Raw genomic sequence first — 25,143 nt, 5'->3', positions numbered from 1 at the left:
TTCTTGTTGAACTTGGACTTCTTATTATTATTAGAGTTGAATCCAAGTCCACCTTTGTCGTAGGGGGATTTTTGCACATTCAAGGTACTGTTGAGTGTTAACTTCCCTTCATGACACTTTTGCAAGTCTTTCTTCAAAGAAGTGACTTGGGCCTTGAGCTCTTTGATTTCCTCTACATGGTTAGTCTCAACAAAAGTACTCGATGAGTATAAGCTTGAACGTTAGAGCAATAAGGAAAGGAAAGTAATTCATCACAAGATGTAGAAACACTATGAGTGGATGAATTACAAGGACTAGCACAAGGCAATATAGCATTTTGACTTGAAGTAGTGCTAGTATCCACATGAGGCTCACTAGATGTTACCTTAGTGATCATAGCCTCATGAGCTATATTTAGCCCATTATGGGATACGAGAAGATCATCATGAGAGCTTGTGAGCTTTACATGTCTTTCTTCCAATTTCTCATAATTGCTAGATAGCAACTAAAGTTGAGCCCTTAGATCAACATTCTCCTTCAAATTGGATGCTTCACAAGAAATAGAGTTAGTAGCACAAGCATCATCATTAGCAACAAGAGGAGAAGGCAACTTTTCAAGCTCTTCTGAATAAGAAGCTTTAACTTGAGCATGCAAATCGGTGAGTTTGATGAGCTCACTCTTAATGGCCCTTGAGCCATTTTTGAGGTGCCCAAAGTCCTCAAGGAGTCTAGCATACACAACTTCAAGCTTCTCATTTTTAGTTTCAAAATAATTGGCCACCTCAAGAGCTCTATCATGAGATTCCCTTACTCTAGATAATTCTAGAGCAAAAGCCTCCTCAAGAGATTCCTTGGTGGTTTGTTCAAGTTCAAGAGCTTGAGAGAGGTCTGCAATATCATTAGCATAATCATGCTCATGACCTTCCATTTTATCAATGGTGACCTCATGCTCCTCGAGATGAGATTCCAACTCCTCAATATATTTCTTGCCCTCAATGGCAGAGGACATGATTTACGTGAAGTTGGAATGAGCAATTTATTTTTATGAAGAGCTTTAAAAATCATTTCCCCCTTAATTTTTAAGGAGGCAACATTATCATTCTCTTTATCATTATCAACATTATCATCATTATTATCATCATCAACATCATCATCAAGAGGTATATTGGGATTTGAAGTAGGAGATACCTTCAAAGCCTTAGACATAAGGCATAAGTGAGAAACAATAGATGATGATGTAGGATCCCTTGAAGCATCCACTACAAAAAAATACACTTCCATGATGATACGTGTTTGTCATAGTAGGTCATGTTTTTTGTCATGCATGTACATCCATGACAATTTTATGACAGAATCAAGATAGTCATACCTATGATGTCATAGAAGTGTTCCATAACATTACCAAAATTATCATCACGGAAGTGTCCACTTCCATGACAATAAATCGCGTGTCATGGAAGTGCTTTCGTCAAGGGTGACCGACACGTGGCATCCACTGTAACGGGTCGCTGTTAAGCTACCGAGTCCGGTTTTGGATCCGATAATCCGCTAAGAGCCACGACCAATGGGGATTTTCCACGTGTAAATTTCTCATTGGCCGGAGGAACCATGTGTCGGCTCACCGTTGGGACAAATGTCATCCACTCATTGGACGTAAGGCGCCTATGATACGTCAACATGTGGCACAGCCCAACAGAGGCCCATTCCAGTGAAAAGGACGGCCCATTTGACTTGGTCAAAAGGTAGCGGGCCGGCCCACGGAAAGCCTGTTAATGTCATGTTCGCATATAGCCCATTTACAGCCCGCTAACTCATGACCCGTTACGGCCTACCGAAATTAGGCCTAGTAGCGTCATCTGGGCCTTCCAATATGATTCCAGCCAGTTGTAACTCCTGGACCATGTATGGCCCATGACGTCTTTCGACCCATATGAGTCCCTTTGTAACTCTTGGCCCATTAACGACCCGTGGTGAAACCGGCCCATAATGAACAATGTATCGCTTTATACCCATTAGCGGCCCATGATTCCATTGGGCTGTTTCCAGCCCGTGTTACCTTTTGGCCTTCTCAGGGCCCATTTATTCTTGGGCTCATTTCCAGCATTTCGTTACTTATGGCCCGTTACTGGCCTTTTCTGCTTGTGGGCCAAATTTAGCCCATGGTTACAGTCAGCCTGTTTGTGGCCCGTTAACCCATTGGGATGTTTTCATAGCGTCATCAAATACGGCCTACTAATGGCCCATTATGGTTGGGCCATAAAACACACGACTTCCACTCTAGCCCGTTTACGACCCATTTGGTGGTCCGTTATTGGTCCATGGATGGTATGGCCCACATTTGGCGAAACGATTATATGACTCGTAGAAGGCCCATGGGTCCATCGGCCCATAGAGGGCCCACATATCCGATGGCCCATAGAAGTCCCACAGATCCGACGGCCCATAGAAGGCCCACGGATTTGACGGCCCATAGACGGCCCACGGATCCGACGGCCATAGAAGGCCATGGATCGTACGTCCCGTAGATGGCCCATGGATCGTACAGCCCATGGAGGGCCATGGTCACTACAACGTTTGGGCGAGTTGGCCCCCGTTTGAACGATATAGCATATTCAAAGAATTATCCTACTCTATACTATCACCTCTAAAAAACATACACTATACAATAAAGAGACTAAGGCATAGAAACATAGAATAATCCTAACTATACAATAAAGAAATTACAATCGATTATACCCACTGGGCATTGTGGTTCGGCACCAGTGATAAAAAAGCACACACAAACAACAAATTACATACACTGGGCAAATATAGCTCATACATCATGGACGCGCATCAACAGAACTTACCATTTGAACTATAATCTCTTCAGAAAATAGGATTGTCCGGATTTAGATAGCACAAATTCAGTCTGCAAAATCTCCAATTCCTTCATGGTTACCTCAGTCGCTCGTTTCATTTTCTTGACTCCTGCATCTAATACCTGCAAGTCCAGTCTCAACTTGTTGATTACACGTTCAGAATCTTGTACACGTTGTCTTGCCACCTCTAGTTGATGCTCAAGAACATCAGCACATTCCAATTCCAATCCATAATCATTTGGTAACATCCATGCCGCACTGCTCGCAGATCTTTGTGTTGATGTCACTTCATCCTGAAATGTTTCTGTAAGTACACATGACTAGGGCAAAAATATAGTTACAACAGTGAATCAAGCAAGACAAGACTATTTAGTACATGGCAAAACGGGACTAACAATAATGTTACACATCATGAAGCATAAGCAGGTGATATTTTAAAAATTATAAAAATGGTAGTTTGTGCAGCCCGCATACAGAAATCTCTCTTAGCTCACGTGAGGAGCATGATGTTAGGGCAAATCCAAAACACAAACATGTTACAAATTTAGCCAGCATGTTGCATATAAGCAAGCAGTTGGCCATTCTGTAGCTCAATTAAAGTCTTATGGAGCATAATGAACAACAGAGGGATTCATATAAACCTACTGCAGCAAGCAAAACTATGCAATAATTAGCCTAGTATAAACTAGATTGTGAGCTTCATGCAGTAATAGTTGGTTAATAGAGTTCAAACTTCAGGCACACTTCACCAGAGTAATTAAATGGTAAGGCCTTCAATTATGTCAACTAATAGTTATACAAGTACCCAACATCAGGCATCATTGTTTGGGCATCTCATTAACCGAGGACAAATAAAGCAATTGAAAAGAGCAATTTAACTAATGCCTGAAACAAACAAACAATTGAACCGTTGAGTTGGCAGCAAGGATACATGCACGTCTCAATAACATCCATGGCCTAGCTACATTTACTATATAAAGTAACAAGTAATGTAATATTGCTTGCCCCCCATTAAGTATCTTGACTAGTATGTAATCAATATCCTAGTAATGATAGGGTGGCTAATGATGTGAATATGCATTTGGTTATGACATTTATGACATCGACAACTCTACCATGGCAGCAAGCAGTTTCACATTGTTCACTACTATAAGATGTTTTAGATATTTAAAAGTAGACTCTGTAATGAGTGAACAGACACATTAAAATGTGTTTCAATACATCTGAGTTACAAAAAATTTAGAACATCATATAGTAGTGAGTGGAGGGGGTTTTAATCAATGGCCCAATGACTGGGTTACACGTGACGAACCCTACGCAAGCACAATGTCAGACAAATAGGATGTCCTGGTAATTGTAATACAGTGTGACTTACCTTAACTAGTTGAACAAGCTTAGTGTTGCTCCTTCTTCTCTTGCAAGGATCCTTCCTAGAATCTTGTACTTGGAAATCCTCAATCTTTTCTTCATTGCACCCCCTCTGCAAGGTGACACAAACTAGTTACTGGTCTCCTTGGAAGATAAATATGCATACTTTCTAGTCTATGAACAACAAAAAAGGATGACATTATAACAAAACAACACCACATAATGAAACATGCCACATCTCTTGCACACAATGAAATGAGCATAATATGCATACTTTCCTGTCCGTGAACAACAAAAGAGGATGATTTTATAACAAAACAACACCACATAATAAAACATGCCACATCTCTTTCACACAATGAAATGAGCATTTACTGTGTGCACTATGTAAAAACTAGGCATACCTTTGAACTGGATCTCCAGGTACTCTTGGAGAGCCTACTTTAGTGTACAGCCAAACCTTTATGTCACCTATGAGTTATACAAGCCCCCACTATAGCAGTCCTTAGTGTTTAAATCGTTGACAAGCTCTGTTAGGTCAAGAACAACAAGTAATCAAAGCAAACAGTCCTTGTATGGTTGGCTGATACAAACAAGCAATTGAAAAGATGCGTGAGCAAATCTTACATATCAAGAAAAGAAGCATAGAAGGAGGCTTAAAGACCATCACTTGACTGACCAGATTTAAGGGGCATTTAAACATCATGTGCAATGTATGAACTAACATAAACATTGCATATTTCAGATTCTATAATGAAATTCACATGTATTAGGTTATGCCATGTATGATGATGCCTAAATGTACACTATAGCAGGCAGGAGTGATTCATCATTGCACGCACAATTGAATTGTAGGTTAAGGGCGAGTTCTATTTCGCCTTTTCAGAGCTTATTGTCAAAATAAGCCATAAAAGATGTAAAGAAGTCATTTTTGAGTTATGGGCTTGGGCTTAACTTATTTCGCTTTAGAGGGGGGTGTTTCTGGTAGAAGCTCACTAAAAATTTAAGGGAAGGGGAATAGTGAAATGACTATGTTGTCTGCCTATATTACACTCAAAATGCCATTGCTCACGCATGCATCACACCTGGCCCTCAAGTAAAAACAAACACGCAAGCGTTCATTGCCCTGCCCGCTTGCATCTGCTCTCCCCTTTCCCTCTACCTCAATCCCCTGCCTGCAGCGCTAGGGTTCCTCCAGCAAGCCGTCGCTAGTGGTCCCATCTGGCCTGGTCCTCAATGATGCTTTGTCCAGCTAGGCTACATGACCGGCGGGTAGCGAAAAATCTCCCCGGCTACTCTTCCTTCTGGCGCCGCCCCTCATTCTCATGGTCTCCAGCAGCTGCTCCTTTGTGATCCGTCCAACACACTACTCCGGCGGGCACCGCACAACTATGGCCGATGCCACACTGCGGCAGAAGGCACCTCCTTCGCCCTCCCTCCTCCCAGGCCGTGGCCTTGAGGTGCTGTTGAAGGATGAGATCATCCAACAAGGTGAGGATCTCCTATGATTTTTTGCCAAATTTTCATTCTGATCCGCTATACGATGAATTGCTATGAGCTGCTTCTGCTGCTGCTATATGATGCATTGCTTTGAGCTGCTCCTGCTGCTGCTATATGATGAATTGCTATGAGCTGCTTCTGCTATATGAATTGCTATGACCTGTTACCGATATATGATGAATTGCATGCTGCTGCTGCTGTTGCTGCTGTATGATGAGTTGCTATGAGCTGCTGCTGTTGCTATATGATGCCTTCAGGTGGTGCTGCTATATGATAATAACCAGCCACTTGGACAACCAAATCTCGATAAGTAATTGTTCTTCATTTAAATTTAGGTCATGTGTTCCTCATTTAAATTAGGCAATGGGATCTCTATGGAAGACATTGACCAAAGTAGATTGTGCCAAGTAGATGGTATTTTGTATTTGCATTTTGAACAAAATATTTATGGTCTGTTTTCCTACCATATTAATTACTGCACTGGGTTCAATTTCTGATGTTTGCAAGTCAAATTAATTTTCATGTGGACAGCAAAATGACAAAATATAATGCAATTTAGAATTTTCACTGATCATACCACAGATAAGCTGAAAAGGCAGGCAATGAAAAGAATTGGTTGGCTTATTACCTGGAGCTTATATTCAAAGGTGCTTATTTTCTTAGGATAACTCGAAATAACTATCCCTAAGAAACTTGGCCAATAGATCTGACAAACAAATAACATGTCATGATGATTGCAATGGGAGAATCATGCAAGAGAACTGGGCCAGAGTGACCTACCATAGCAATGCCTCAGTCCAGGATGTTGGTTGGCCAAGTTGTTAGATCCAGAAGAAACATCATCCTTGTAGTTTTTGCCAACTGCATAACATGTAACAGTGACATGTTAGTATATTTGAAGTACATCTGGCAGGTGATGTTGGACGAGTTTAAAGCTGACAAATACCAAGGCCATGGCGGCTGCTTGGCATCTTGCCAGATGGTGGGAATCAGGTTAGAAACGTAAGGGTGATGACGTTGCGCTGGTTGTCGGGGTCTGGCAAGGAGATCTAGAACCATCGAGTAGGGTGTTTGTCGAGCAGCTCCGGTAGAGTGGACTACGGTATGGGCGAAGCGAATTTGAGGCCGTGGACGAGGGCGTCGGTGAAGCTGCTCTGATGGTTGGGTTCAGGATGGTGTCGATGATGCGGATCTGCGGCCGTGGACGGGGCATCAGAAGCTGCTTCAGTAGGTTGGACGAGCGTGCGATGAAGCGGATCTGAGGCTGTGGACTTGTGCATTGGCAAAGCGGCCCCGGTAGGGTTGAGAATGGTATACGCAGAGCTACTCCGGTAGGGTTGATGATGGTGTCGGCGAAGCAGCTCTGGTAGGGTTGATGATGGTGTCTATGATGCATATCTGCGACCGTGGACGGGGCATCAAAAGCTGCTCCGGTATGTTGGACGAGGGTGCGACAAAGTGGATCTGAGGCCGTGGACTTGTGCATTGGAAAAGTGGCCCCGATAGGTTTGATAATGGTATAGGCGAAGCTACTCCGGGAGGGTTGATGATGGTGTCGGTGAAGCGGCTCCGGTAGGGTTGAGGAAGGTGTCGGCAAAGAGGATTAGAGGCCGTCGATGGGGGGCGTTGGTGGGGAGACTCCGGGGGGTGTGGACGAAGCGTCTCCGGTGGGGAGTACAAAGGAGCCATTGCAGATGCGCTATGATGGACGAGAGTACCGGCGAAGCAGATCCGGCGCCGTGGACAAGGCCGACACTGAATGGGCTGTGGTACAGTGGTGGATGAGCAGTCTACTTGTTTCTAGGGGAGGTGGGAGGGGTAGATGCGGCCGCAGAAACAGATCCGGCGAGGTGGACGCCGCTGGAAGTGAATGGGCTCCGATACGCCAGTGGATGAGCAGTCTAGGGTGTCGAGAGGGGAGGGGTAGAAAGGCCGATGAAGTACGGACAGCGTGATGTAAGATGCTCTGGTGCTATGGAGTTAGTCATTTTTGCGGGAGGGGGAGAGGAAATGGGGTGCCGTGTGGTGGGGGGAATCAGAAGTTACCAAAGCAGCCCCGACCTATTATGTAAATGAGTGCCGTATTGTAACTGTTGTTCTCCATGCACCAAGGACAAAAGGGGAATTTCGCATGCTAAAGACTAGGCGGCGAAAATTTTAGAAGGAGGCGGGAGATTTTGCCGCCCACGGGATCGTTCGTATCCAGTTTCAACTAATTTTGGATAGTGCTAGCTAGAAGGTCATGCAAGACTGTGTACATGGGGCACACGTCGGCAGTTAATAACTTGTGTGAAGTCCACCCCAGAAAAAAAGACAATAACTCAGGATGATGCACCGATAACTTGGACGTTCACACGGGCGTGGCCAATCGTGTGGGTGTAGAGGCGCATTCACAAAAGAAATGGATCAAACGCTCAGCCTATGTATTTCTCGTGTAAATATATAATTTAGTGCCATTGGTTATTTAGTTTGAACATAATGCATTGACGTGTTATTGTAGAGGCGCACAAAAAGAAATGGATATTGTAGTCACACAAAAGAAATGGGTATTGTAGGCCGCTACTTAAAAGTGTTAGCTCATATGATTACATAGCCTCCATTTCATAAATTGCATACCCTTTGAATTCATATATGAATATTACATATATTACTTCATAATAGAACCTTAAATCATCCAAGGCTAATGAATCTGAATGCAAGACTAACAGTGGTGCATGTACGTGATAGCTGCATTGGTTGTTTGAAGAAACATCAGTGTAACTTTGACATGCACAATTGAAAAGGACTATTTAGAAGAAAAAATGTGATATGTGAGTGTCCAATCTTTATAGCGTTTAATCGATATAGTATCTTTGGCCACTATACGAAGTAGATATTGATTTATGTTAAAGTGATGCATGTCCACGATCGCTAGATAGTGATATGTGAATGAATTGTGCAATCTCTCTCACACACATACATATCTCATTTCTCCATGGGCATCGGAATCACACACGCGCACTTCGTGTATTTCTCTCCCTCCGTAAAGGTTATAATTCGTCTTTCTACCCCGTCCTACAAGTCTCTCACATAGAAACACCCACGCTCTCTTTGTCGAACACGCCTACCCCTTTAATTCCGCCCACCCACCGCCATTAATGTCTCAAAGTATAATTATGTCTCGCACACATATGCCTATGGTTCCGGGGCTCAAAAGACGACGGAGGTTATTATTGACTTGAAGGCCAAAACCTCCATCGTATTTTGAGTCCCGGAACCATATGAATACATGCGATGGGATCCAGCAGAGCACCTTTTGTTTTGAGATTTTGCACTCTCTATCTCTCTCTCCCACACACACACACACACCCACACACACACACACACACGTGTAGACATTGTTTCTCTCTTCAATTTTTTTCCGGCACTTGCATGCACACCGCTTGTTTATATCTGTGATGCTTTAAGTATGCCTCGCACACATGCTATCTACCCATCACTTAATATAGATATGTGTCACACAAACTCCTTCTCCATATACCTAAGTGTCACTGCCCCCCAACCCCACACACACTTCCAAACACCGAAGGAGTAGGGTGACACCCCGATCTTGATACTAATCTATCTACTGGCTTCTCTCTCAAACACACACACACACACACACACACACACACACACTACCCGACACCAAAGGGAGTAGGGTGGCACCTCGATCTTGATAGTAATCTATCTACTCCCTTCTCTCTCAAACACACACACACACACACACGCTAGGTGTGCCTCTGTGCCTACCACGTGCACACTCTCGATACGTGTTTCTCTCCCTCCCCCTCCCCCCCTCCAACAATGACAGCAGAAGGGTGACAACTCCATTTTGATCTTAATCCATCAATTGGTTTCTCTCTCAAGCACACACACAAACACTAGTTGTGTCTATGCGCCTCTCTCACACACACTCGTCACGTCTTTCTATCCGTAGCCCCCTCGATATGTAGACTTCTTGTGCGTGCACTGTTGTAGTGACGATGAGGCTGAACCCAGTGTTCCTTGTTTTTACCGGCCCGATGTGATAGTTTTCACCCTGTTTTCTATTAATTAACAAGGCAACCTTTTCTTTGTTGCTACTAGTGAATCTGAGATCATTCAGGGCAGACATACAATATATCACTTCAACCCAATTATGGCAGTAACTATTTTAAAAGAAACTAGCTAGATGCTCGTGCGTTGCATGAAACATCAAGATGCATTTGTATGAGTAGTTTATCTTGTGAGACAAACAAATGAACGCGGGAAGGCCTTATTTGCAAATGTGGAGAGGGGTGTGGGTATCTCTTTGCAAAATTGCCATAGTTTCCTTCCTATCTGTTAGATATAAATTCGGCACCCTATATTGCAGGATGGCAGGCACACCATCATCACCAACTATGTTTTTCTACTCCCTTCGTTCGTCTTTTTAGACATTTCAACAAGTGACTAGATACAGAGCAAAATGAGTGAATCTACACTCTAAACTATGTCTATATACACATCCATATGTGGTAGCCCATTTCAAATTTCAAAAAGACAAATATTTAGGAACGGAGGGAGTATAGGAATAGACATAGAGATATATCTCCAGCATCGTCCACAACGAACATGTGCTGGACTGGTTAGCGTCGGATGCTCGCACCGCGATGACCTGAGTTTGAATTATGTCTTTAACTTTAGATTTTTATATTACTAGCAAGATGCCCATGCATTGAACAGAACATCAAGATGCATTTGTATGAGTAGTTTATCTTGTGGGAGAAAAGGATGAACGAGGGAAGGCCTTATTTGCAAATGTGGAGAGAGGTGTGGGTATCTTTTTGCAAAATTGCCATAGTTTACTTCCTATCCTTCAGATATAAATTGGGTGGCATATATTGCAGGATGGCAGGCACACCATCATCACCAACTCTGTTTTTATAAGAGTAGAGAGATAAGTAGAGAGCAGAGATATATTATTACTTAATATATATACTTCTTTCGCTATTGTACTGACAGTGGAACCCACAGAGTACTTAGAATACAAGATTAAGGATGGATTTGTTTATTTTTAAATTTCTGTACGAAGGTGTAGCCACCCTACAAGTCATGTACACTATACATGCAATTAACTTTTTATAGAGGGAGAATCATACACGCAATTAACTCAAATGGATTTGATGTGACTCTATTATTTCCAGCATAGGAGCATCTCCAATGGTAGCCGGCAAATTTCCTCCCGCTTCCTTCCGCGGAGGACGACATCCAACGCCAGAGGCATACATTTCCACAACTCTAACCAACCAGAGGAAATTCGTGCAAACATGGACTGATTTTGTATAAGCATGAAGGATTTCGTATAAAAGAGTCAGATCTTCATATAAACATGATGGATTTCATTACATTTACATGAACTAAGCGGTGCTAATCCGGCTCTCATGGTATAATTAATACCTAATCTAAATGGCCGCCCACGGATCCCTTTGTCTTCCTCATGTCCAGCAGACACTTGCGGGGTCGATGAAGGTCCTCAGAAGAGACGAAGCAGCAAAGAAACCACTTGTATACGCAGTCATCGCCTCAGCGGTGGCCTTCATGGGACCCAAGTGGCGGCGGCCTCCCGTGTTCTACTTCTCCTCGATGATGGCGGCGGACACAGAGAACCTGGCACCCGGATTCTGTCTCTACCTGCATAGAGCTACCGCGAGCATGGGAGGCGTGCCCACCGTAAACATTGGTGGCGCGATACAACGCGGCAGCAACGACGCCCGTGCCACCGTGCTCGCCGCAGTGTCGGCGTGGAGAAACTCGCCACTCCTCATCGAGCTGAACTGGAGCGGCGAGTTGCTGAACCATGTGTCGGCTTGGGGAGGCAACTGGCTCCGTCGGGCCAAGTGAGGTTGGTGAAGCACCGAGCGGCCTCTCTCGTATCCGAAGGGCTCGGCGGGCCACCCTTCCGGGTAGTATGCCAGAGAACGGCTCCTCGGAAGCCATGGAAAGAGTGAAGAAAATGGTGAAGGAGGAGATGGGGGAGCGGCAGAGGGGTGCGATTCTTGCCTGCTGTCTATCTAGCCTCGTTTAAATAGAGGGCGAACGGTAGGAGCTTGGCCGGCGTCTAGCCTCGTTTAAACTGAGGGCGGACGGGAGGAGCTCGGCCGGCGTTCCGTTTAATTCCGGCCAGCTCATGAATGGATGTGTGGCTGGAGTAGGTTTCTCGGTGTGCATGCGGGTTTAACGGGGGTGTTTGATGGAGGCGAGGAGGCGTGCTTAGCCAGGCGTGCAGCAGGCAACACAGTACTATTTGATTTGACAGCGGGCGACGCAGTTCCCGATACAGGTTTAATGCAGACAAGGGAGAGGGTAGCGGTTCCTGAAATATTAAACGACCAATGGTGCATCCTCCTTCAATTAGCATCGTGAATGCATGAGGGAAGTAATGGGAGGAGGACCGGGAAAAGAGGCAGCATAGTGTGAATGCAACGCAGTTTGCACTCATATAAAGGCGCCCCTCTATTCCAATGCATCTACCACATCGTACGCACCTAAGCACCTACACTAAGCACAAAAGTGCTCACTCCAGACCCATGGTGGCGATGCGCGTGAGCGGCCAGTGGCTGTGCCAGATGGTCCACGACACCGGCCTGCGGCATGGCGCCGAGGATCGTCTCCAGACAGTGTTGGCGACCGGCTGGTGGATGGTCAGCATTGACGCCAGATACGACTCGCAGTTGGACCAGATGATCATTGCCACCATCAACAAGTTCACCGTCATCAAGAAGCTCATGGACGACATCGCCGTACTCCTCCAGCCCGCGCGCCCAGGCTCCTCATTGCCTACCACCCTAATCGGCCTCCATGGCTGGAACCTATTTCAAGCACTGGTGGCCCTGCGACTGCCCGCTGACGCAATGAAGAATGTCCACCTAGAGGTTGCGCTCGTCACGAGGCGCCTCGCCCTGCAAGAATTCGTCGACCTACACATCCACGTGTACGAGTTAGTCATGTACATAGGTATCTACAAGGCCGGTGAGTATGCTACGATGTTGGCCTTCCTCAACCACAAAAGCCGCGGCTGCTAAGCCGCCGATCGATGGCCCGACGCACTGAGTCGAGGAGGAGGAGGAGGTCATACGTTGATGGATGCATCTGCTTCTTGCCTCCTGTAACCACCACTATGATTGCATCATCGTGGCCTTAATTCGTATTGCACTATTGCATTCTCGTTCCAGTCAATACAGACATGTGTGACCCCTTTGCTCACATTTGGAGGCAATTATACGCGTCGCTGTAACTAGTACTCCATCCGTCAATTTATAAGTTGTGCTTACCTTTTCAATCAACTTTGTGCAACGCATGGGCATCTTGCTAGAAACACTACAACATGTCGAACCGCATGTGACCAAACCAACGCTACGTCAACCTAGCTATTACCCTGCTTATCTGGTGGAAAAAGCCCCGCCCTAGCGTTTCCAATCGTTATTTCTATCTATCGATCATGCCAAGGAGCAGAACCAAATGGTACAATTTATACGTTTCTCTACTCCTATAAAAGTGTGTTTTCTTTCAAGTTTGTGAACAAGTACTATTCTACTTTGGATCCATCGCAACGCATGGGCACATTGCTAGTAAAAGAAAAAGGTCTGTCGCGTTCGCATCGCACCCCCACATGCCCGGGAATCGGGAGTACTCCATGGCCCGTCCGGGACGCCATATAGCTAGGGAAGGCGTGTTGCCTAGCATTTTCACTTTCATGTGGGACCGCAATTGAGCAAACCGACTATCGGCAAACTGGACCACGGCAAACCGCACCCCGCCCGCCATGTTGGAAAACAACGACGAGGGGAAGATCTAGCTGTAGCACTGAAGCCAAGAAATTTGGTGTTCGATGGGGCTCGTTGATAGAGTAGGAGCACTCATTCCCCGCAAAAAAGAGTAGGAGCACACCGTACTAGTACTCCTACTAGTACGAAGTTTGTACTACAACTAGTACTACCACTATACAACTAGGTACGTACACGACACAACATCGTCGGAACAAAAAACGGGAAGATCTTCTTTAGGGTGATTTATCTTCTTTCAGTCAACGTAGTATGAATAATATGATGTGGGGGGCACCCATGAAGCTTATGTGGCATGGTTGCATGGCTAGGAAAGGCTAGAGAAAAATAAATAGTTAATGTGTTTAGAGTGCACTCCACTAGATGGATACTTTGGATCCATTGCAACGCACGGGCCAGCACATTGATAGTAGTAAGAGACAAATTTCGGGTTTGGCACGAGTTCATACTATGGGAGCACCACAAGGCATGGCGCAGGAGTGACATTTCTCCCTCTCGGGGCCCACGGGACCGAGCTTCAGTGGCTTAGTGCATCGGCCTATGAGTCAATGACATGTGGACCTTAAATGCGGCTAGCCCTATTGGGGATATAACTATTAGGTATGGACCGCCCAGGAGGGGCCGGGTTATACCTATGGCGATTCATCATATGAATCCCACGAGGATATTTGAAGATGGCGGTTTAGTTAAGGGCCCAAGGCCCAAAGGCGACTTAAGGCCCGTGAGGGTAAACCGCCATATATGTATGACTTGTATTGTAAGGCATGAATAGATAGTCACTGAGACAGACACTGTTTATGAGCCGGCCGGGACTCCGTGAGCCGCTGGGTGTCAACTTATGTATATAAAGGGACGACCGCAGCGGCAGTTCAGGACAAGAAACAACAGATCGAAAGCTAGGTCAAGCGAAATTCGCTCCCTAGTAATTGAGACATAAGCAATACCACCTCAAACTGGATTAGGACTTTACCTTCACCGCAAGGGGCCGAACCAGTATAAACCCGTGTCCTTTGTCCCGTTTAACCCCTTTAAGCTACCTAGTTCCGATGCCTCCACGACTAAGTCCTTTTACTAGGACATCTACCGTGACCTTTCCACGACAGTTGGTGCCCACCATGGGGCCAGCGCACGGTGGTTCGAGTCCTTGAAGGGCAGCTTCGAAGGGCTCAAGGGATACGCTGTGGGCTGGATGACCAAGGGTCATCGCGGCAAGCTCTACATCAACGGCGCGGGCTGGGGCCCCGAGGCCGGATCAATTGAGTACGGGTACCGGGTCCCCTTCGGCGGAATCCACATCTTCATCGGCAAGATCGGCGAGCCGGGCCCTGAGCCAGACATCTGCACCGATATCATCGAGACGGCTCAGCGTGCGAGACCCGCCCGAGCTCAGCCCTTCGTGAAGCGTGCCTTTGTGGGATGCATGGAATTTGATGAAGGATCTATGTCTGGCGGTGAGACGGCCATATACTCTGATGGCGAGTCATCCACGGGCGAGACTAATTTGTTGTATCAACTGCAAGATGGTGGGCTTGGGGGCTATTCCGATGGCGACCGTATTCCGGACCCCTATGAGCTGCCAAGCAGAGTCGGGATCTTCATGGCTGGCATGCAACCTAGGCAAAACTCTACAACTGCGACAACAATGACTTCCGGGTCAGCAGCGGTGATGGCAGCCGGGGCAGGAGGCCCTGCGCACCCTCCGGCTCAAGTTTTGATGGCTTTACTGGATAAATTGACGGCTCTATTAACAGCCATGGTCAACCCGGCGAATCAAGCTCAGCATGATGCGGAGGTGGCAAAGTTACGTGATGAGATAGCGCTAGCCAAGGAAGACCTGGCGGCGGAGAACGCCAGGATAGCCGCAGAGTGGGCTGCTTTGGATGCTCAGGCCCAACGGATTCAGTCGGAGGCTTTCCAGCTTACGATAGATCAAAACGCATCAAATGAAATCATTAGGAGGAGACACCAGTCCCGTTTACCTCCGGTTTATGAGGCTATAAACCTCTTCCGCATGCCTGGAGCGAGGCCCAATAACCCGCCAGAGATAAACCGGGCTGCGGCGCCCGGGGCTGGGATGCCGGTTCAACCGTGCATGACGGAACCCCCTCGTCTGAATACCGATCCACCTCATCATGTACCGACACCACCGGGTCATTATTCTATTCCTTTGGAGAACATGATTGCTGCGGCGGCACGATTGGTGGCTCTCCCGGTGGATGGCGACTCTCCAACGGCGGTTGAAACATGAAGGGTCAGAGAACTTCTTCAGACAACATTGGCGCAGCAAGAGGCGTATTCTTATAGTCGAGACAGGATTCACTCGACCCCTCACCCAAGCCGGAGTTATAGCAGGCACATGGACTCACCAGTTGTTTCAAGCAACGCCCAACATCGTGTCCAGCCGCGTGGGCATGTGATAACCCACAAGTGTAGGGGATCGCAACAGCTTTCGAGGGTAAAGTATTCAACCCAAATTTATTGATTCGACACAAGGGGAGCCAAAGAATATTCTTGAGTATTAGCAGTTGAGTTGTCAATTCAACCACACCTGGATAACTTACTATCTGCGGCAAAGTATTTAGTAGCAAAAGTGGTATGATAATAAAGGTAACGGTAGCAAAAGTAATGTTTTTGGGTTTTGTAGTAGTTGTAACAATAGCAACGAAAAGTAAATAAGCGAAGAACAATATGTGAAAAACTCGTAGGCAATGGATCAGTGATGGATAATTATGCCGGATGCAATTCCTTATGTAATAGCTATACCATAGGGTGACACAAAACTAGCTCCAGTTCATCAATGTAATGTAGGCATGTATTCCGTAAATAGTCATATGTGCTTATGGAAAAGAACTTGCATGCCATCTTTTGTCCTACCCTCCCATGGCAGCGGGGTCCTAGTGGAAACTAAGGGATATTAAGGCCTCCTTTTAATAGAGAACCGGAACAAAGCATTAGCACATAGTGAATACATGAACTCCTCAAACTACGGTCATCACCGAGAAGTATCCCGATTATTGTCACTTCGGGGTTGTCGGATCATAACACATAATAGGTGACTATAGACTTGCAAGATAGGATCAAGAACACACATATATTCGTGAAAACATAATAGGTTCAGATCTGAAATCATGGCACTCAGGCCCTAGTGACAAGCATTAAGCATAGCAAAGTCATAGCAACATCAATCTCAGAACATAATGGATACTAGGGATCAAACCCTAACAAAACTAACTTGATTACATGGTAAATCTCATCCAACCCATCATCGTCCAGCAAGCCTACGATGGAATTACTCACGCACAGCAGTGAGCATCATGAAATTGGTGATGGAGGATGGTTGATGATGACGATGGCAACGAACCCCCCTCTCCGGAGCCCCGAACGGACTCCAGATCAGCCCTCCCGAGAGAGATTAGGGCTTGGCGGCAGCTCCGTGTCGTAAAACGCTATGAAACTTTCTCTCTGATTTTTTTCTCCCCAAGCGTGAATATATGGAGTTGGAGTTGAGGTCGGTGGAGGTCCAGGGGGGCCACGAGATAGGGGGCGCCCAAGAGGAGGAGGCACGCCCCCCTGTCTCGTGGACAGGGTGTGGGCCCCCTGGTCTTGATTCTTTCGCCAATATTTTTTATATTTTCCAAAAAGTGCCTCCGTGGATTTTCAGGACATTCCGAGAACTTTTCTTTTCTACACATAAAACAACATCATGGCAGTTCTGCTGAAAACAGCATCAGTCTGGATTAGTTTCATTCAAATCATGCAAGTTAGAGTCCAAAACAAGGGCAAAAGTGTGTGGAAAAGTAGATACGTTGGAGACATATCAACTCCCCCAAGCTTAAACCTTTGCTTGTCCTCAAGCAATTCAGTTGATAAACTGAAAGTGATAAAGAAAAACTTTTACAAACTTTGTTTGCTCTTGTTGTTGTAAACATGCAAAGCCATCATTCAGGTTTCAGCAAATATTATGAACTAACCATACTCACAATAACACTTAGGTCTCATAATTACTCATATCAATAGCATAATCAGCTAGCGAGCCATAATAATAAAACTCGGATGACAACACTTTCTCAAAACAATCATAATATGATATAACAAAATGGTATCTCGCTAGCCCTTTCTGAGACCGCAAAACATAAATGCAGAGCACCTTTAAAGATCAAGGACTGACTAAACATTGTAATTCATGGTAAAAGAGATCCAGTCAAGTCATACCCAATATAAACCAATAGTAATGAATGCAAATGACAGTGTGCTCTCCAGCGGGTGGTTTTTAATACGAAGGGTGATGACTCAACATAAAAGTAAATAGATAGGCCCTTCGCAGAGGGAAGCAGGGATTTGTAGAGGTGCCAGAGCTCGATTTTAAAATAGAGATTGAATAACATTTTGACCGGCATACTTTCACTGTCAACACAACAACTATGAGATGGCTGTATCTTCCATACTACATGCATTATAGGCAGTTCCCAAACAGAATGGTAAAGGTTTATACTCCCCCAACCACCAACAAGCATCAATCCATGGCTTGCTCAAAACAACGAGTGCCTCCAACTAACAACAGCCGTGGGGGAATTTTGTTTAATTATTTTGATTTTCTTTGATCTTTTTGGATCATGGGACTGGGCATCCCGGTTACCGTCCCTTTCTCGTGAATGAGGAGTGCAGTCCACTCCTGTTGAGAATAACCCACCTAGCATGGAAGATATAGGCAGCCCTAGTTGTAACATGAGCTGCTCGAGCATACAAAACAGAATTTCATTTGAAGGTTTGGAGTTTGGCACATACAATTTACTTGGAACGGCAGGTAAATACCGCATATAGGAAGGTATAGTGGACTCATTGGAATAACTTTGGGGTTTATGGAGTTTGGATGCACAAGCAGTATTCCCGCTTAGTACAGGTGAAGGCTAGCAAAAGACTGGGAAGCGACCAACTCAGAGAGCGATAACAGTCATAAACATGCATTAAAATTAATTCACACCAAATACAAGCATGAGTAGGATATAATCCACCATGAACATAAATATCATGAAGGCTATGTTGATTTGATTCAACTACATGCGTGAACATGTGCCCTGTCGAGTCACTCAGTTCATTCAAAGGAGGATACCATCCCATCATACCACATCATAATCATTCTAATAGCATGTTGGCACACAAGGTAGACCATTATAACTCATAGCTAATCAAGCATGGCACAAGCAACTATAATCTCTAAATGTCATTGCAAATATGTTTACTTCATAATAAGCTGAATCAGAAATGATGAACTCATCATATTTACAAAAACAAGAGAGGTCGAGTTCATACCAGCTTTTCCCATCTCAATAAGTCCATCATATATCGTCATTATTGCCTTTCACTTGCACGACCGAACGATGTGTATAATAATAAGAGTGCACGTGCATTGGACTAAGCTGGAATCTGCAAGCATTCAACTCAAGAGAGAAGACAGGGTAATATGGGCTCTAAGAAAAATAAACAATCATGCATATGAGAGCCATTAAGCATTTTCAATATGGTCTTCTCGACCCCCAAAGGAAATAAAAAGAAAATAAAACTATCTACACGGGAAAGCTCCCAACAAGAAAAAAGAAGAATAAGAAATCTTTTTGGGTTTTCATTTTAATTCTACTACAAGCATGGAAATTGAACTAACTAATTTTTTTTGGTTTTTCTTAAGGTTTATCAAACACACAAGAAGAAGGTGAAAAAGAAAATTAAACTAGCATGGATAATACAATGAAAGAGTATGAGCACCGACGACTAGTGTGTGAACATGAATGTAAAGTCGGTGAGAAATACGTACTCCCCCAAGCTTAGGCTTTTGGCCTAAGTTGGTCTAGTACCAAGGACCGCCGCTACTCTCCCCGGTATACAGGGAAGTGTAATCAGGATACCACTGGCCGGTCATCTCCGGATCCCACTGGACAGATGATGCATGATAAGGGTCCAGTTCAGGTTCCGGCTCAGGTTCAGGTTCTGGAGTAAAAGCTTGGGCTTGGTGATTGTACACCGCTTCCGACGTGACAAGAAAATTTTCTGCAAGCAAATCAAACAACAGAGGCGCATGCAAAATAATAAGCTCAAAGTTTTTCTTATTAAATCTAAGTTTATACAAGAGCATTTTCTCTTCGTTGTCAACAATAAACTTGTGTGCTACCATGATCTTGTAATATAAAATGTGAGGAGGCAATTTTGTCTCCTCTTTCTCATGGTGCCTAATGGGTATCTAAAAATGTCTAGCTAGACGTGCAGCATAGATACCTCCAAATATGGGGCCTTTTTTAAGATTCAGGGCTAGCCGTTTAGCAACGACGGCACCCATACTAATATTATTGTCTCCAAGCAAAGCATGTTGAAGAATGATAATATCAGGAACACTAAAGCTTCCACTATTTCCATGACCAATCAAGCATCTACTAGCAAATATGGCAAAGTAGCGTAAAACAGGAAAGTGTATGCTAGTGATTTTTGCCTCGGAACCCTTCTTTGGCTCCTCTACAGCGATACTATTAACAAAGCCATACACATCTTTATGATGGGGTTCCACTAATTCTGCCTCATAAGGTATCCTACACACCGCGCAAAAATTACGTAAAGACATTTCTCTGAATTCATCATATAAGTGAAATGATACTGCAGGCGGTGACTTCTTAGGATAATAATAAAAGTTTTGCACGAAAGTATTAGTGAGTAAGAGATACTAATTGATCCGGTCGTTGATTAAACCGGTGAGGCCTGCATTCTCGATCAAAGAATAAAAATCTTCATGAATTCCAGCTTCTTTCCAGAAATCATCGCATGGCCATTGACACGACCATAGTTCCGCTAATCGAGGAATATTATACTTGGCTTTTTCCTTCTCTTTAGCTTGTTTTTCCTGAGAGACTTGGCTAGAAGAGCCCCTCAAAAATTTCCTTAACATTTTCTGAAAGTTTCTGAAAATTTAGTAACTTCAAACTAATAGTGAATACAACTAAACAAGATTGGTAGCAACTACTCCTACAAGTGCCTAGAGCCTATATCATGCATTGGAATTGCTTGGGACCTCATAAATTTAACATGCAAGCTCAAGAACATGGTCACCTATGCAGCAAAAATTTGCAATGAATAAAACACTAGAACAAAAACTAATTGGACCAATGGAGGAGTCACATACCAAGCAACAATCTCCCAAAGTAGTTTTGTAAATGGAGCTTTGAGCTAGGAGATCGAAAATCGCAACAAAATGAGCTAGAACTCGTGCTTGAGCTGGATGGGGATTTTTTTGGGTAGAAGATGAAGTGTATGGGTGCTGGCATAAGTGGAGGGGGGCCACCAAGGGCCCACGAGACAGGGGGCGCGCCCAGGTGGGGTGGGCACGCCCTCCACTCTCGTGGCCTAGTGCTTGCCCCTCCTGTAGTGTTTTCAGTGCCTAAAATCCTCAAATATTCCATAAAAAATCATATTAAATTTGCAGGGCATTTGGAGCACTTTTATTTTCACGATATTTTTTAATGCACGGATAATTCAGAAAACAGACGGATAATACTATTTTTGCTTTATTTATTCTAAATAACAGAAAGTAAAAAGAGGGTACAAAAGGTTGTGCCTTCTAGTTTCATCCATCTCGTGATCATCAAAATGAATCCACTAACAAGGTTGATCAAGTCTTGTTAACAAACTCATTCCGAATAACACGGAACCGGAGAAATTTTGAATAACACTAAGTTACCTCAATGGGGATACGAAAATCCCCAACAATGAGAATATCATACTTTTTCTTGACAGTGGGAAGAGGAAATTAAAAACCTCCAATAATAATAGTTGGAACTTTTCCAATAGAATTGATGCTATGAACTTGAGATTATTTCCTCGGAAAGTGTATCATATGCTCATTACCATTAACATGAAAAGTGACATTGCCTTTGTTGCAATCAATAACAGCCCCTGCAGTATTAAGAAATGGTCTACCAAGGATAATGGACATACTATCATCCTCGGGAATATCAAGAATAACAAAGTCCGCTAAGATAGTGACATTTGCAACCACAATAGGCACATCCTCACAAATACTGACAGGTATAGCAGTTGATTTATCATCCATTTGCAAAGATATTTCAGTAGGTGTCAACTTATTCAATTCAAGTCTACGATATAAAGAGAGAGGCATAACACTAACACCGGCTCCAAGATCACATAAAGCAGTTCTAACATAATTTCTTTTAATGGAGCATGGTATAGTTGGTACCCCGGGATCTCCAAGTTTCTTTGGTATTCCACCCTTAAAAGTGTAATTAGCAAGCATGGTGGAAATTTCAGCTTCCGGTATCTTTCTTTTATTTGTAATGATATCCTTCATATACTTAGCATAGGGATTCACTTTAAGCATATCAGTTAAGCGCATACGTAAGAAAATAGGTCTAATCATTTCAGCAAAGCGCTCAAAATCCTCATCATCCTTTGTCTTGGATGGTTTGGGCGGAAATGGCATGGGTTTCTGAACCCATGGTTCTCTTTCTCTACTGTGCTTCCTAGCAACAAAATCTCTCTTTATCATAACGTTGATTCTTTGATTGTGGGTTATCAACATCAACAACAGGTTCAATCTCTACTTCATTATTTTTGCTAGGTTGAGCATCAACATGAACATTATCATTAACATTATCACTAGGTTCATGTTCATCACCTGATTGTGTTTCAGCATCAGAAATAGAAATATCAATGGGATTCTCAGGTGTGTCTACAGTAGGTTCACTAGAAGCATGCAAAGTTCCATCGTTTTTCTTTTTCTTCCTTTTAGAAGAACTAGGTGCCTCTAAATTGTTTCTCTGAGAATCTTGTTCGATTCTCTTAGGGTGGCCTTCAGGATACAAAGGTTCCTGAGTCATTCTACCAGTTCTAGTAGCCACTCTAACAGCAAAGTCATTTTTATTATTTAATTCATCAAGAAAATCATTTTGAGCTTTAAGTACTTGCTCAGCTTGAGTAGCAACCATAGATATTTGCTAATGAGTTTAAGTTCACCTTTAACTCTAGCCATATTATCGCTCACGTCCTATCTCGAAAGCATTATTCTTTAAGTCTCTACCAACATAAGCATTAAAACTTTCTTGTCTAGCCATAAAGTCATCAAATTCATCTAAGCATGGGCTATGAAATTTAGTAGAGGGGATTTCAACTTTATCATATCTATAGAGAGAATTTACCTTTACTACCTGTGTCAGGTTATCAAGACAATGTGGTTCTTCAACAGGCGGTATATTAAGACCATGTATTTCTTCAATAGGAGGTAAATTCTTAACATCTTCAGCTTTAATACCTTTTTCTTTCATAGATTTCTTTGCCTCTTGCATATCTTCAGGACTGAGAAATAAAACACCTCTCTTCTTCGGAGTGGGTTTAGGAATAGGCTCAGGAGTTGGCTCAATTGATTCAAGAATTGGCTCAGGAAGAGTCCAATTATTTTCATTAGTCAACATATTATTCAATAATATTTCAGCTTCGTCAACTGTTCTTTCCCTGAAAACACAACCAACACAACTATCCAAGTAGTCCTTGGAAGCATCGGTTAGTCCATTATAAAAGATATCAAGTATTTCATTTTTCTTGAGAGGATGATCAGGCAAAGCATTAAGTAATTGGAGAAGCCTCCCCCAAGCTTGTGGGAGACTCTCTTATTTGATTTGCATAAAGTTATATATTTCCCGCAAGGCAGCTTGTGTCTTATGACCGGGGAAATATTTAGCAGAGAAGTAATAAATCATATCCTGGGGACTACGCACACAACCAGGAGCAAGAGAATTATACCAAGTCTTAGCATCACCCTTTAATGAGAACGGAAATATCTTAAGGATATAAAAATAGTGAGACTTCTCATCATTAGTGAACAGGGTAGCTATATCATTCAACTTGGTAAGATGTGCCACAACAGTTTCAGATTCAAGGCCATAAAAAGGATCAGATTCAACTAAAGTAATAATCTCATTATCAACAAAGAATTCATAATCTTTATCAGTAACACAGATAGGTGAAGTAGCAAAAGCAGGGTCAGGTTTCATTCTAGCATTAAGAGACTGCTGCTTCCATTTAGCTAATAATTTCTTAAGATCATATCTATCATTGCAAGCAAAGATAGCTCTAGCAGCTTCTTCATTCATAACATAACCCTCAGGAACAACAGGCAATTCATAATCATTGGGAGAATTTTCATCATCACTATCATCAATAATAGCATCTTCAATAATTTTATTCCCCCTAACTCTAGCAAGTTGTTCATCAATAAATTCACCTAATGGCAAAGTAGTATCACGCACAGAAGTAGTTTCATCATGCATAGCAGAAGTGGCATCATCAATAACATGCGACATATCAGAATTCATAGCAGTAGCAGGTTTAGGTGTCGCAAGTTTACTAATAACAGAAGGAGAATCTAGTGCAGAGCTAGATGGCAGTTCCTTACCTCCCCTCGTAGTTGAGGGCAAAATCTTGGTTCTGTCGTCTTTCAAGTTCTTCACAGTGATCAACAGATATACATCCCAAGTGACTCAGAGAATAGAGCTATGTTCCCCGGCAATGGCGCCAGAAATTAGTCTTGATAACCCACAAGTGTAGGGGATCGCAACAGCTTTCGAGGGTAAAGTATTCAACCCAAATTTATTGATTCAACACAAGGGGAGCCAAAGAATATTCTTGAGTATTAGCAGTTGAGTTGTCAATTCAACCACACCTGGATAACTTAGTATCTGCGGCAAAGTATTTAGTAGCAAAAGTGGTATGATAATAAAGGTAACGGTAGCAAAAGTAATGTTTTGGGGTTTTGTAGTAGTTGTAACAACAGCAACGAAAAAGTAAATAAGCGAAGAACAATATGTGAAGAACTCATAGGCAATGGATCAGTGATGGATAATTATGCCGGATGCAATTCCTTATGTAATAGCTATAACATAGGGTGACACAGAACTAGCTCCAGTTCATCAATGTAATGTAGGCATGTATTCCGTAAATAGTCATACGTGCTTATGGAAAAGAACTTGCATGACATCTTTTGTCCTACCCTCCCGTGGCAGCGAGGTCCTAGTGAAAACTAAGGGATATTAAGGCCTCCTTTTAATAGAGAAACGGAACAAAGCATTAGCAGATAGTGAATACATGAACTCCTCAAACTACGGTCATCACCGAGAAGTATCCCGATTATTGTCACTTCGGGGTTGTCGGATCATAACACATAATAGGTGACTATAGACTTGCAAGATAGGAACAAGAACACACATATATCCATGAAAACATAATAGGTTCAGATCTGAAATCATGGCACTCGGGCCCTAGTGACAAGCATTAAGCATAGCAAAGTCATAGCAACACCAATCTCAGAACATAATGGATACTAGGGATCAAACCCTAACAAAACTAACTTGATTACATGGTAAATCTCATCCAACCCATCACCGTCCAGCAAGCCTACGATGGAATTACTCACGCACGGTGGTGAGCATCATGAAATTTTTGATGGAGGATGGTTAATGATGACGACGGTGACGAATCCCCCTCTCCGGAGCCCCGAACGGACTCCCGATCAGCCCTCCCGAGAGAGATTAGGGCTTGGCGGCGGCTCCGTGTTGTAAAATGCG

The sequence above is a fragment of the Triticum dicoccoides genome, chromosome 2B (assembly GCF_002162155.2).
Source record: "Triticum dicoccoides isolate Atlit2015 ecotype Zavitan chromosome 2B, WEW_v2.0, whole genome shotgun sequence".
In the NCBI taxonomy this organism is placed as follows: Eukaryota; Viridiplantae; Streptophyta; class Magnoliopsida; order Poales; family Poaceae; genus Triticum; species Triticum dicoccoides.
Note: the sequence above shows the minus strand (reverse complement) of the source record.